General features: G+C 41.1%; 1 protein-coding gene across 1 annotated transcript in view; it reads left to right on the top strand.

Annotated features, from left to right (window-relative positions):
- wscd2 (WSC domain containing 2) overlaps window positions 1-12,577 on the top strand; it is a 32,136-nt gene continuing 19,559 nt past the window's right edge. Inside the window, exon 1 of the mRNA XM_063897035.1 lies at window positions 1-490. The gene's annotated coding sequence lies outside the window, so the exon portion shown is untranslated. The remainder of the gene's footprint in view (window positions 491-12,577) is intronic.

Genomic DNA, 12,577 nt, shown 5'->3' with positions numbered 1-12,577 from the left:
TGTAAGAGCGCGGTGCGCACGGTGCGGCGCTGCCTCAGCGTAATCACACAGCCTTCACATCCGACAGGCGACAGAAAAGACAGGTCGACCCAGCGCCTGCATCACATCCACGCTTTAAACAGCCGACTGGAGCGAGTGAAGCCAAGAAGGGATTGTCTCATCGGGGCTGATGTGGCCGAGTGTGCCTACAGGGCCATTAACATTACTCCTTCCTCCTCCTAGTGAAAGCGAGAAGCGAGTAGCGGTTTATCTGCGGTACGGTACAGTAGATTATTAACAGGACTGAGTGGCTATGCGAGCTAATGAGGCAAACTAACGTCGCTTTTCTGCGGATGGAAACACTGTAAAAACAGCCGAGCAGAAAACATATTTGGCGGAATGATCGTGGAGATGAAACATCATGCCAGAGCCTGAGATATCCTCAGCTGAGTTGTGTCCTGCGAACTGCATCAAACCATCAGCTGGATTCTTCTCTTGACTCGTTTTAAAGGTAAGGTGAATAAACTGCACATCTTGAATTTCATAAAACCTAGAAGAAAAATCTATAATATAAGCTAAACAGATTCCTGTAAAAGGTGCCCATATTTTGTTTTATTTGTGGTGTTACAGAAGTATGCACTCTCAGAGTGCACCAGTATGAACACTGCTGGTTAAAATCCTTAGCGTAGAACAAAACCCACAAACCCAGAATGTATTGTGTGAACAGTGTATGTGTGAATACAGCTTCTGAACGGAAAGCCTGAAGAAGCTGCAGTAGCTAAGCTTTGTTTATTCAAAGGCCATATGCTTTGACTAGATTGAGCCTCAGGTGATGAAAAATACCTGAGGGAAGAAGAGGTAGCAGCCTAATCAGCCCTTTGTGTTTCTGCACCATAGGCAGTACAATTCAAATATATCATTAATTTGGACTCAAATTGGCTTGAGAGACTTGAATTGTTAGGTTTGGGTTATAATTGCAACTGTATGCTGCTGTGTGACAGACGTAAAGATGTCCCTGCTCTCTACGCATTACACATTCATGTTCAGTGAGCAGAGACATGCATTAGTGTCTAACCAGGTGCATGGTTGGTGGCACCACTGGCTGAACACTCATGTCCCCTAAAGTGTGAAGTCGCTGACTTTCATTAGAGCACTGTTGCTAATTTTTAACCAGAGGTGCAAACACATACAGACAGAACCCTGCATTTCCAACCTTAATTTGTTGGTTGAAGAAATTGATTTCTAGATTGTTTTGGATCTACTAACATTCTTGTTTTCTCAAGCAATTTATTTATCATAATAACAGTTCTGCAGATCTGTCTGACAGATTGTTTATCTTTTGTTTTGTGAAGTGTGCTCGGTTTCCAGCCTTTCAGACACTGCAATCTGCTGCATTTAACTGTTTTTGTATCATTTTGAATTGAATACATCTGGATTACTATTTTTTCTCGGCAAAGGTATTTGAATATGTCCCTGTGGTTTCTGAGAAATTATATTTTTGCTTTGTTCTTTTAGAAAAAACTAAAAGTCCACGACAAAAACATTCAGATTATTTGATAATGAAAATAACAGTTTAACTGGGTAACTGCTATTGATTTTAAGAAAAGGTATGCATATTCAGCAGCCCCCTTTCCCCCTCTTTGTTTCCCATGCTCTTTGTGAACTGTAGATACTTTTATTGAACCAGCCACACTGTGTTGTGTCCAAAAGAAGAAGAACATAATGGTTGTTAAGATTGATCACAATGCTGCTGAAATCAATTTACAAATGGCACTAATTGCACACACCGCTGCTATTTCTGCACCAGGCATGACATTAATAAAAAGCATAGAGCACGAGAGACCTCTTGTTATAGCAGCACTTAGTTCATAGCTTCTGAATCTAGAACAAGCAGAAAAGATCAATATCATGAACGTCACTGTGAAATAAAAATCAAAGCTCCCCGTCCTCCTTATTCTATTTTAACCCTCTGGCAATGGGAGGGTCCATCACATCGTATAGTAATGCGGTTTCAGCTGCACATGGAATAAAGATGTGGCCGCTTATTAAAACAATAAAGTCATAGATTTTATTGTTGCAAACAGCCGTTGTGCTGCCCTGAGAGCCCAGTCCTTTCAGAGGGAGTACTAAACAGAGTTGAAGAGGAAAATGCCAACATCTGAAAAACACATTTGTACACTGTAGAAAGAAAGAGTGCTTTCACCACTGCTGCTGCTGCTTCAGTGAACAAAAAAGTCTCAGCCTAATCAAGAGAAGCCCTTTTGCAGTTCAAGGGCAGCTCCATTAGATTGCACAACAAAATATTGAATCCTAACAAAAAACAAACACATGTTTATTTTCACACACAAGCTTAGCTGTGGCTGCAGAGGGGAACTTGAAAGTGGCTCACTATATGAGGTCCCTCGTGTAGCGACGAAGTTGCCGGCAGCAGAGTGAGAAGGCCTTGAATTCATCCAGAGCTTATCTCTTTGTCCCCTTGGCGACCTCTCAGGGACGTGCCGTTGATAATATCCAATGGCAAGCACACTTTGAAGATCGCCGGAGGAACTGACAGGAATTACACTTTGCATGCTTGTGCTTTCCATCGCACTGGAATAACAGTGGTGCAGTGTGAGCTGTGTGTAGGCTGGGTGCTGTGCTCGCTCCTGATATATCACCATCAAATAAGGATGTCAAGATCCTCATTAGAGCTCCTTCAAAAATAGCTTGGCGTTAAATACTCCGATGTCTTTGCCAATGACCTGCTGGAAGTTTCAGCCTGTTTCTAGTGTCTGACGTTCAAGAGCAGAATAGCAGTTTCACACTCAGTGGCTTCAAATTGTATTTTTGTTGGTGTGTATTCAAAACACCGATGGTATGCCTTAATGTGTTATGGTTTAAAACTGCTTATTTTGCTTTTCCTCAAAAGTAAATACATTTCTTGAAAGAGTATCATCTTGAAAACTGTGTTTCAGTTACACAGATCAGAGTGGGCCTGCCTCTCTGCATGTGCATCTCAGCCAGATTTTCAGATTATAGGAGGATTATTGACAACACCAGACCTCCTCCGTAAGACGTATCCAGATAATCATTGCCTAAACAGGTGGTAGGAAACACTAGGTGGTAGACATCAGAACAAAGCCTAAACTTTAGCAGAAGTGTTTGGTTGATGAACTGCAGATATTAATTTGTTCAAGGTATGGCTTGAATTCACAGTCAAACCTTGAATTAAGAAAAGTTACAACTACAGTTTATTGAAATATGCCAAATGTTATCTATTAGGTTTTGTTTTGCATCCTGACTGATCACATGCCTGCGGTAGTTGGTGCTACAGTAGGAACATAATTATCGCGATCAAACAGCAGCATGTTTGTTTTAAAAGTTACATCATTTACAATATAAGAATGATGCGATGGAAAAACCTCTCTCCTCTTCCAAGACTTTTTTCAAAAACGAGGATAATTCATTAATCAGGAGGTCAGATCCTGCGTAAACTCTGGCTCCTCTCAGTCTGAACCGCACTTTCTGTTTGCCTTCTCTGCACCATCAAACATGAATCACAACTTTGTGAATGTCCAACACAAACCACTGTGGCAGAAGGCTTGAAGGAGTAAAGAGAGTGTGAAAGCAATGGAGAAAAACTCTGAATGTAAAAGCCACGTTCTCTGTGGTCCATGCCTGACCTTGAAATGGTGCCAGCCCCAGAGATCAGCACAGCACCACCGTAATTGCTTACCTTGTGTAGCAGACCCCTTGTCCTTTCTTCAACCTGATCCCTGCCTCACAAAAAGGCCTTTGTAGGCGTCAAACTGCTTGGCACTGTTGTCTGAACCTGCTGCACCAACAGAGCTCCAACCTGGCAACAGCCGAGTCTTTTAAAAAAGAAATGCAGTTTACCAACTCCACTTTTAGGTAACTGGAGGACCAAAGGGTGTGACTGCTGCCTGTGTGTTCATCTGAGAAGCTTTTTGCCCGGCTCATGCTGAACCTCAAACTAAAGCACTATTTATATTCCCAAATGAGTTCCTACATTGAAGGTATTTATATCGTAATAGGGGGAAAAAATGACCCTAATTTCAAGGAAAGTGGTTCATAAAGACAATTTAATTACATCTATCATATAAAGAATTTAAAAAGCTCTTTAAAGAAGCCATTATATGCAGCGAGTAGCCCTACTGGGCTTTTCTGTTGTGAGAACGTCAACTTGAGCAGTCTTAGTTCACATCCATCCACATCCAAACTGCACTGTGAAGAATTAGACAGGCTTTTTGCTTAAAAGAGGATGTCAGGAGATTATAATAAGCCCTGTCCTAACAATGCTGCAAAACAACAGCATGAGCCCGGTATGATAAAGAGTCAGAAGGGGTGGAGCCCCCCTCTGGGTCTGTCAGCCTGCGCTTCAGATATCTCCCCAGAGTGCAGGGCACTAATTGAGCTCTCACACTTGCCAGAGAAATGTGTCAGGTTTCTGTGAAATTAACCACTTGCCGAAATCAAGATGCCTCTGTCCCACCCCTCCACTGCTGTCATTATCATGGTATCACAGATAAACTACTTTTGCAAATTTCCTGTTGGGAATATGTCATTGAAGTTTGCATTGTCATGATAGTTTTGTGCCCAGTAATTGCATCTACTGGGATTTAATTTGTAAGGTGTGCAAGCGTAACCAAACCCAGTCTATTTCTACACTCTTTAAGTAAGGGCTTATTATTCTTACACTCAGCCTTACATGTTGTTCCATTAATTTCCAGCAGCAAGCAGGATGAGCGCCTAAGTCTATCCCCTTATCAGCTACTTTTCTGACACTGGCGTTAAGCAGAGTACACACATGAGCTCCTCTGCTAATATTTTCCATCTGTCAGCTGAGCTGCCCAGGTTGGCCGTGATGTTAGGAGCTATCACATGCAGTAAATGAAGCACGCCTGGTCAGCCGCGAGCACATTGCCACGCCTCGTCAACCCTCATCACCTCCGCTCTGTGTGTGACCGTGCAGATGTCTTTCCCAGGTTGCTTTAGGGTGGGATGACTCAGCTCGATCTCCCACTCAGCGCCTCACCGACTCCCGTTTCAGCTCAACCACTAGGACAAAATACAGGCTGCACTTTTTGTGTTGCATTAAATCCTCAAATGTAGTGATTAACTTTTTTTTTTATGACGCACTATCAGATGGATCAAGCATCTCTTTATTGTCCCTCTCCAGCAGGGCGGATGGCTTGATGGGATCTTTCGGTAATAATTCACCACATAGAAAAACACAGACAGGCTGCTGTGGATCTGTGAAATACACATTACACAGGAACTGTTGATGATAAACTCTCATTCTTTATCATTGTTTGAGTCTCTTTCATTCACCCTCTATTTTAAGGAACAGAAACTGGATTGAATTTGGCAAGTACTAGCAGCGTATGATGCTCAGGTGTTACAACAGACTGGTTGGATGGAGGATTGCCACGTTGGCCTTTTGATGTTGGAAAATTCCGTAACTCAAAGAAACAAATCTGTGTATTTTTCCGAATTATTTGCTGAACTGAAGCTTAAATGCTCAGTTTAGCCACTTCCTGTAGCTGTGATCCATCCGTGCAGACAGTTTCAGGTAATTGAAACTTCTGCCTCCTTTCCAATTTAATTGAGGTGTAGGGAATTGTGCTGGTGGTGATCACAGCATTAAAACATGTCTTTCCATAAGTGTCTCAGTTACTCAGAAGAATCCACATAACTCACTGAGGAATGTTTTCTTTGGATCGACTGAAGAAAGAGTCCTTTTAAGATTCTTTGGCAAAATGGCAAACCTTGTCCGCACTTTCAGATGCTACAGGGAAGTGAGAACATACAGTATTTTTTGGGGAAATTAGTTAAACATCAGTGCCGGTATTTCTTTTACAAAATAATCAACCACCTCACTGTTATCTCTCTCTGATATTTAGATTCATATTTCTGCATCTCCCACATAGCAGCTTTCTTCTGTTGCTTCAGAGATGTTGTCCGTGTTGCGTCAGTGAAATACTGCTGCGTGCTCGTCATATTTTATTCATCTTAGGAGACGCTGCAGCACCGAGGCTCGCTTCTTTCATGCGAGCCCAAAGCAGGCGGCTGCCAGAAAGCCTGAATCCCCACAGACACACACACACACACACACACACACACACACACACACACACACACACACACACACACACACACACACACACACACACACACACACACACACACACATAGATTTAATGGCATAGTATATTGCTCCCCAGCGACCTGTAAACATACATGTAATCCTTTCCACAATTGCAGAAGTCACTCTATCTCAACTTCCTTTAGATTTTATCTCTGTTTCTGATTCTGCCAAACAATGTTATTACAGGACAAATAACAAAATCACTTATCTGGAACCCTGTAGTGAGTACATTATCAGGAACAGTATTCACAATATGCTTTATTTTGTCCTTTACTGACACTTTGTTTAATATTCAGCTTTCTAAAATGGCTTGAAAAGAACCAAAACAACAACAAATGCATCAGTTTAAGTAGGAAATAAAAGTGTAATTACAGATACCAGTAACCCTATTAACTGTGTCTTATATACACATTCATAATCTCATTTGTAGACTTCAATATGTATACATTTTAATTCCTCCAACAGAGTGAAGCTGCAAAAGTTGTACTCCTATTACTTGAAAATACATTGCTGACTTAATTTTAATCAATAATTAAAACACACGTGAGTTAAACATGCTGATTTGTTCAGTCATTGACTTGTCTTTCCATGTAGAGCTCATGGGACCAACAATGATGACATGACAGCTGCTCAACAACAACAACAGTTGTACAAAACAGACTGCATGAGCAACAAGGACTATAATGATGTTCCCATTTAATTGGAAGGGATATGTTGACAGCAGGCCTCTGGTGCTGCTCGACCTTTACATGCTGATTTGCCTGATGCTGAAGAGGCCCATGGCTCAGTACACATTTTGCGAGGCATTGCTTACAGAGCACCCTTCTACATGCACATGTCATGTTGCTCAGATGAATGCTCCCAGACCACTGCACCCAGACCACTGCCCTGCGTGACTGTGCAAACTGGAGAGCTCATCAAAAAGCTCTAAATGGCTTGCGTACATCATGCTGCTCTCATGCCACCCTTTCATTCTCCTTTTATTATAGAGGATAAAGTCACTGATGATGTTCAATGCCATTCAGTAGCTTTAAACTTAACTATGATTCTTTCTCGTCTTTCACTTCACTCAAATGCTTCCTATTCTGCAGTGGGTTTTTATGTGTAGGTGGTGAAAGCAATATTCAGTAGAGAGCATACAAACGGCAGGAACATTTAAAAAAAAAATTGTGTAGCAATCAAATCGTGCTTCGACTGATGCACTCTATACTGTTGATGCTACAGTCTTTGTGGGAGAAAATAAAACCCCCTGCTGTTTGTTTGTTTTCTCCTCATATAACTGTCAACTCTCATTTTAAAAACAGGCTTCAATGTTTGGTATTAAACATGTTTGTATAATGATTCTTTCCAAACATCACTCAACCGAAGAAGGAGTAGATGCAATTCAGAGGTCATTAAGCATTTTCCTTTTTGTCATATATTCCTTTCCAGGTGGGTACAGTGTTATAGTTGTTAGTGGAAAGTACGTTTACTAAAGTACTGCAGTTATGTACAACTTTGAGGTACTTGTACTTACCTTAAATACTTTTTAAATTACTTTTCTCAATTGTACTTTTAACTGATAGCTATCAGTAACTTCGGTGTTTTAGATTTACCACACTCAAATATAAGCCGCTACAATATACACATACATTAAACCAAACACAACAGAGAATAAAGTAGAATTGAACGAAGGACCCTCTTTATTCTCTTTGAACACCACAAACTTTTGTCACACTTAAGTATCAACGGGCTACATTTCAGTTTTTGTAAAGGATACAAAACACTTCCTTTTGTCACAGAATAACTCCCACACACTCCATCCCTGCCAGAAACCCCTTGATTGGATTCCTTTGTTTACTTCCGAGACATAGTGAAATCACTTGTGTTGGCTAGCACTCCTATCCCTTGTATGTGATAGGCTAAGGGACGGTACATCTCTAAGCAGTTGTCCAATCTCAACAGAGCCAGCCAGCTGACCAATCAGAGCAGACTGGGCTCTGGTTAGAGACAGAGGGTGAAAAAAGGTGCTGCAGCACAGGCAGTACGAGAAAAATAAAGAGCTTTTTGAACATTAAAGCATGGAGACATGTCCCAGGAGAGGTAAAAAACACAAATATTAAACCTGAAAATGAGCATAATATGTTTAACTGTGCTTTACGATGGGAGAGCAATGAGCAGTTTCTGGATCTTGAATTGTCTGAAGTTATCCCAGCATGGGTTGCTATGGGCAGAATCACCCTGATTATTTCAGACAACATCTTTAGTAGCCTCTCTGATCTCAGAGCAGACTCTTTTAGCCCTTAAGGACATATGTTGAGCAAAATGATGACATGATGAAATGGTCTTGACAGTGAGCTAAAAGAATCTATGGTTTTTGTCGTCGAAAATGAATTGAGCTTTGTTCCAATAGTCTGTGCAACCCCACTGTTGTTTTCTAGAAGAAAAGAGAGGACTGTAGCAAAGTCGAAGAGAGATTTTGTCAATAATGATAACTTCAAACGCAACCATCCCCCCCCGGCGCAATCTTATTTCACTCCCCACACACATTTACTGTAACAGTCGGTGCCATTGGCCGAGTAATTTCAGACAGAATCGTCATTCATCATCTTTCTTTCAGAATAAATCCAAAATGCTCTTTTCTTTTCTCTCTCGGGGTGGAGGGTTAGGCATTGTTGGAACAATAGTGCTGTAGGATTCAGCGTCTTGCTTAAGGACACTTCAGCAGAGTGGGTGCTCGTTCATGCAGGAGCCTGAATGTGTAGAGGGTCTGTCTCCCCTCTCACTGCACCACCGAGCACTCGCCTGTTTGCTTTCCTTACTCTGTCCAGCCGAGCAGAAGAAGCCGTGCCATACAGAAAGACAGTTCTGTAAACTTCTTTCTCAGAAAAAATCTTTCCCCAACGACACCATTAATATACCACAAAGCATACTGCTGTATTCATTTTGGTTTCTAAGTCAGATCAGCAGGATTTAAATGTCTTTTATCCGTATTTTGTATCAACAATGGATCAAATCATGATGTGAAATGGGTTGCTAGTTGAAAAATGAATGAGAGACTAAAGTCGGTGAACATAATGCAGCATTTATCAGCTACTACAGATATTTATTTTAGGAGACCAACACAAGGCTACAACACAGTGAATATTGGACTGTTCTGTAACGACTGGATAGTTTAATGAGAAACTGTTTGCTATCATGTTGGCCTAGTCATGTGAAGAGTCAGTTTAGATTAGCTTAGCATAAACACTTGAAATATGGAGAAGCAGCTTTCCTGGCTCTCTCCAAAGTTCATTATTTCATGTGCAAAAAAATCTAACATTTACTTAACATCAGTTTAACAGATTGCAGTTAGGTTTCTCTGGGCTCTTGTTTGACAGAACAGTTGTCCAAGCCTTAAAAATAGTAAATACTGAGTCACATCTATATTAAAAATATGAAAAGGCAAGTGGTTCCAAACATAACGGAGCCAAACACCCACCTTGTGGAGATGCTGAAAGCTTGGTAAAATTAAGGATTTCTGGCTGTTCAATGTGAAAAAGAAAAGGCGTTGTTCTCAGTTAATAAATAACTGTACTTCTGAGCACCATGCATTGCCTGTGTGCTGCTTTTCACACTTACTAACTTAATGATATGCTTTTGAACATTGCCTCAAGTTACTTCCAGAGGCATTTGTTTTTACCCCCCCCCCAACCACTTTCTCCTACTCACACACTCAAGATTTGCTGAAACTCACTGCAATCCCCTCTAAAGTCTTTCCAATGAAGAGAGGACTGAGATTCGCAGCCGAACTGAGCCAGGAGAATTCACTTTTAATTAAAGCAGAGAGATCTTCAGTGCTGGGTGGAGGTGGGAGAAAAAAGGGGGGGGAAAGCTCTTATCCTGAAGTGAACTGCCGATATTCTGTAAGGCTCTGAATGAAGCGCTTTGTTGGAGGAAGACATCATTTGATCTGCCATTGACAGCGCCTTCCCGATGTAGAATAATTACTTCTTTTATGAAGCCATTAGAGAGGGCCGATTCAAGTGACTGTTTCTCAAATGTCCATCCGTGTAGTCAACAAGGCTCTGGGAGTGGCAGATATTGAGGGTGGGTCTGAAACTCACACACACCACAGGCATCTGGGATATTTGTCTCTGTTTGGAGCTGTCTGACACATCATTAGTGGCAGGACTGTCTTTCCCGTTGCCATCAAACATTTCTTTAGCACCTCTCCCCCACAAATAAAAGATTTGATCTCCCCTTTCATTTATTTCTTTCACAAACAGGCTCTACACAACCAAACAAGTCTACAAATAGAATAATTAGTGCTAATCCAGATTTGTGGAAATGACTTTGTTTCGTTTCTGTCATTCTGCTCATGCCTAATTGAACTCCGCTGCTTTGTGCCTGCAATCACAATAGAGCTTTTATTCCTTCAACCCCATTTTCTTTTGCTTGTGTCAGTTGCTTATCACTGGTAGAAATGATGATCATCAGTCACTTGATTACAATGCTGCAGCTTAACGCTACTGTGCACCAGTCAAAGAAGAGGATTACATTATCTTTGTACCCTTTAATTTACCTCTACTCTTTTAGAATAAAAGGTCACTGTTGAGCTTAATGGCCCATTCAGTATTATCAGGATTACAATGAGCCTTTTCCCTGCCATTCTGGGCTTAATTTTAAAGCTTCATAGGGTATACTTAAAAGCCTTAACTGTGATTGGTCTGTTCAACCTCTCTATTTTCAAATGTAGTCGTTTTTTTAATTATCTGAAAGCTTTAGGAGGCTGTAACCAACCGAGCAATAAGATCTCATGGCAGCAAATTAACTCTCCAGCGGGGGCCTGTTTTCCATTTTTGCAAAAAAACACAGTCTACCACACAACCACGGGTCAGTTCTCGAGTTCTGGCTAAAACCAGCTAAACACAATTACTAAAATATGTCATTGAGTTGATTGTTTTGTGCAAGAAAGTGCTGAAAACATTTGCTGGTTTGGGACTTTAAAACCCCTGTGTTTACATTTCACACGTAAACTTCTACTGTCAGAACATTGAGGAAAAAAGCATGCCTTTTTGTTTTTACAGTCAGCTATTTTTCCACTCTGTTATGTTCCCACTAGAGCTGACAGGACTTATACTCAGGCAGGCTAAATAGAGCTTCACAGTACAGCTGCCTCTTTGTTTGCTAATGTTGTAATTTAAGTTATCAAATGTACTATTATAAGACATTCCCTAAAATAAAACCACAAAGGTGATACATCTCATGAAAAGTAAAACATTAACATCTTGTGTATGTAACCTCTCATTAACCCCTCATTAATGAAGGGTGTAATTAGAGGACACTGGATGTCTTACTGCCACCAATCTGCTGCTTGTCTACAGTCAATAAAGTAGGTTTGTCCTCTTTAATCCCTTGTTTGTTTCACAATTTCAAGACTTCCAGACAGAGGTTTTATAAACGGATAATGTTCTGATAAATGACAGCAGTATTTTAAGCGGAACACAATTTTTAGACATTTGATCAGAGTGAAGGGGAAGTGGGACCTTTACAGTAAGTGTCAACCCTGACGCAGTTCTCTGTAGTGAAAGTGCTTCGCCTTTTTGTAGAAAATGTGTAGCAAAAACATATGCTGTTCTAGCTTCATAAAATCTGTCACTATGCAGCGATTTTCCCAAACATCTTTGCTGATGAGCTTCCTTTTAAATGGCTGACTGTAATTAAGTGTGTTGGGCATTAAGCCAATCACTAATGCGGTCACACACTGAGATCAGACACAGGTTTAATTAAAATTGCTGACTCGAAAATGGGACGCTAAAACTGTAGCTCATATCGTGATAAAATATGCACACAATGCCAAAAGAAAACTGCTTTGGCTGTGTGATGTTGTTATTGAAAGCAGTCATGTTCACACTTTTCAGGGGTCATGCACTCCTTAAGAGTTGCCATCTGCGCTGAGCGGACACCTGAATCTGTTCTGCAAAGTTTGCATCTAACCTAACATCTGCAAATCTCATATGTGGACCGCAGCAGTCTTTCCTGGACTGCAAAGCTCTTCAAAATCATCTTATTGTTCACCTGCAACACTTTGTTCAAAAACATAGGGTTTTTTTTCTCATGCATTTAATAAATCATCATTAGGAAATCACCATCATTAGGGCGGTCTTGAGTATTCTCTTAGATCTGTAATGAGGCAACAGGCTTCGCAAGTAGCATGCCTTGAAACTATTTGTGTAAACATGAACACAAGCATGGCCAGTGTTATCTCCCGGGGAGGAATGTGATCTTTAGTTTGATTTGACAAACACTGCTAATGCGCACTGGCAGGCCAAACACACCAGGAGAGCGGAAAGACTGGCCCCAGGGTGAAGAGGGAGGGTCAGGGCTGCTGCAGCCGACACTGTTAACCCTTCTGCTGCTGACCTACCAAACACATCCGACACGTAACAAGTACAGTAGTCTACAGGATGGGACATAAAGTTGGTTATA

This window comes from Eleginops maclovinus, chromosome 12 (genome assembly GCF_036324505.1).
Source record: "Eleginops maclovinus isolate JMC-PN-2008 ecotype Puerto Natales chromosome 12, JC_Emac_rtc_rv5, whole genome shotgun sequence".
In the NCBI taxonomy this organism is placed as follows: Eukaryota; Metazoa; Chordata; class Actinopteri; order Perciformes; family Eleginopidae; genus Eleginops; species Eleginops maclovinus.
This window is presented reverse-complemented; position numbering and strand designations above follow the sequence as displayed.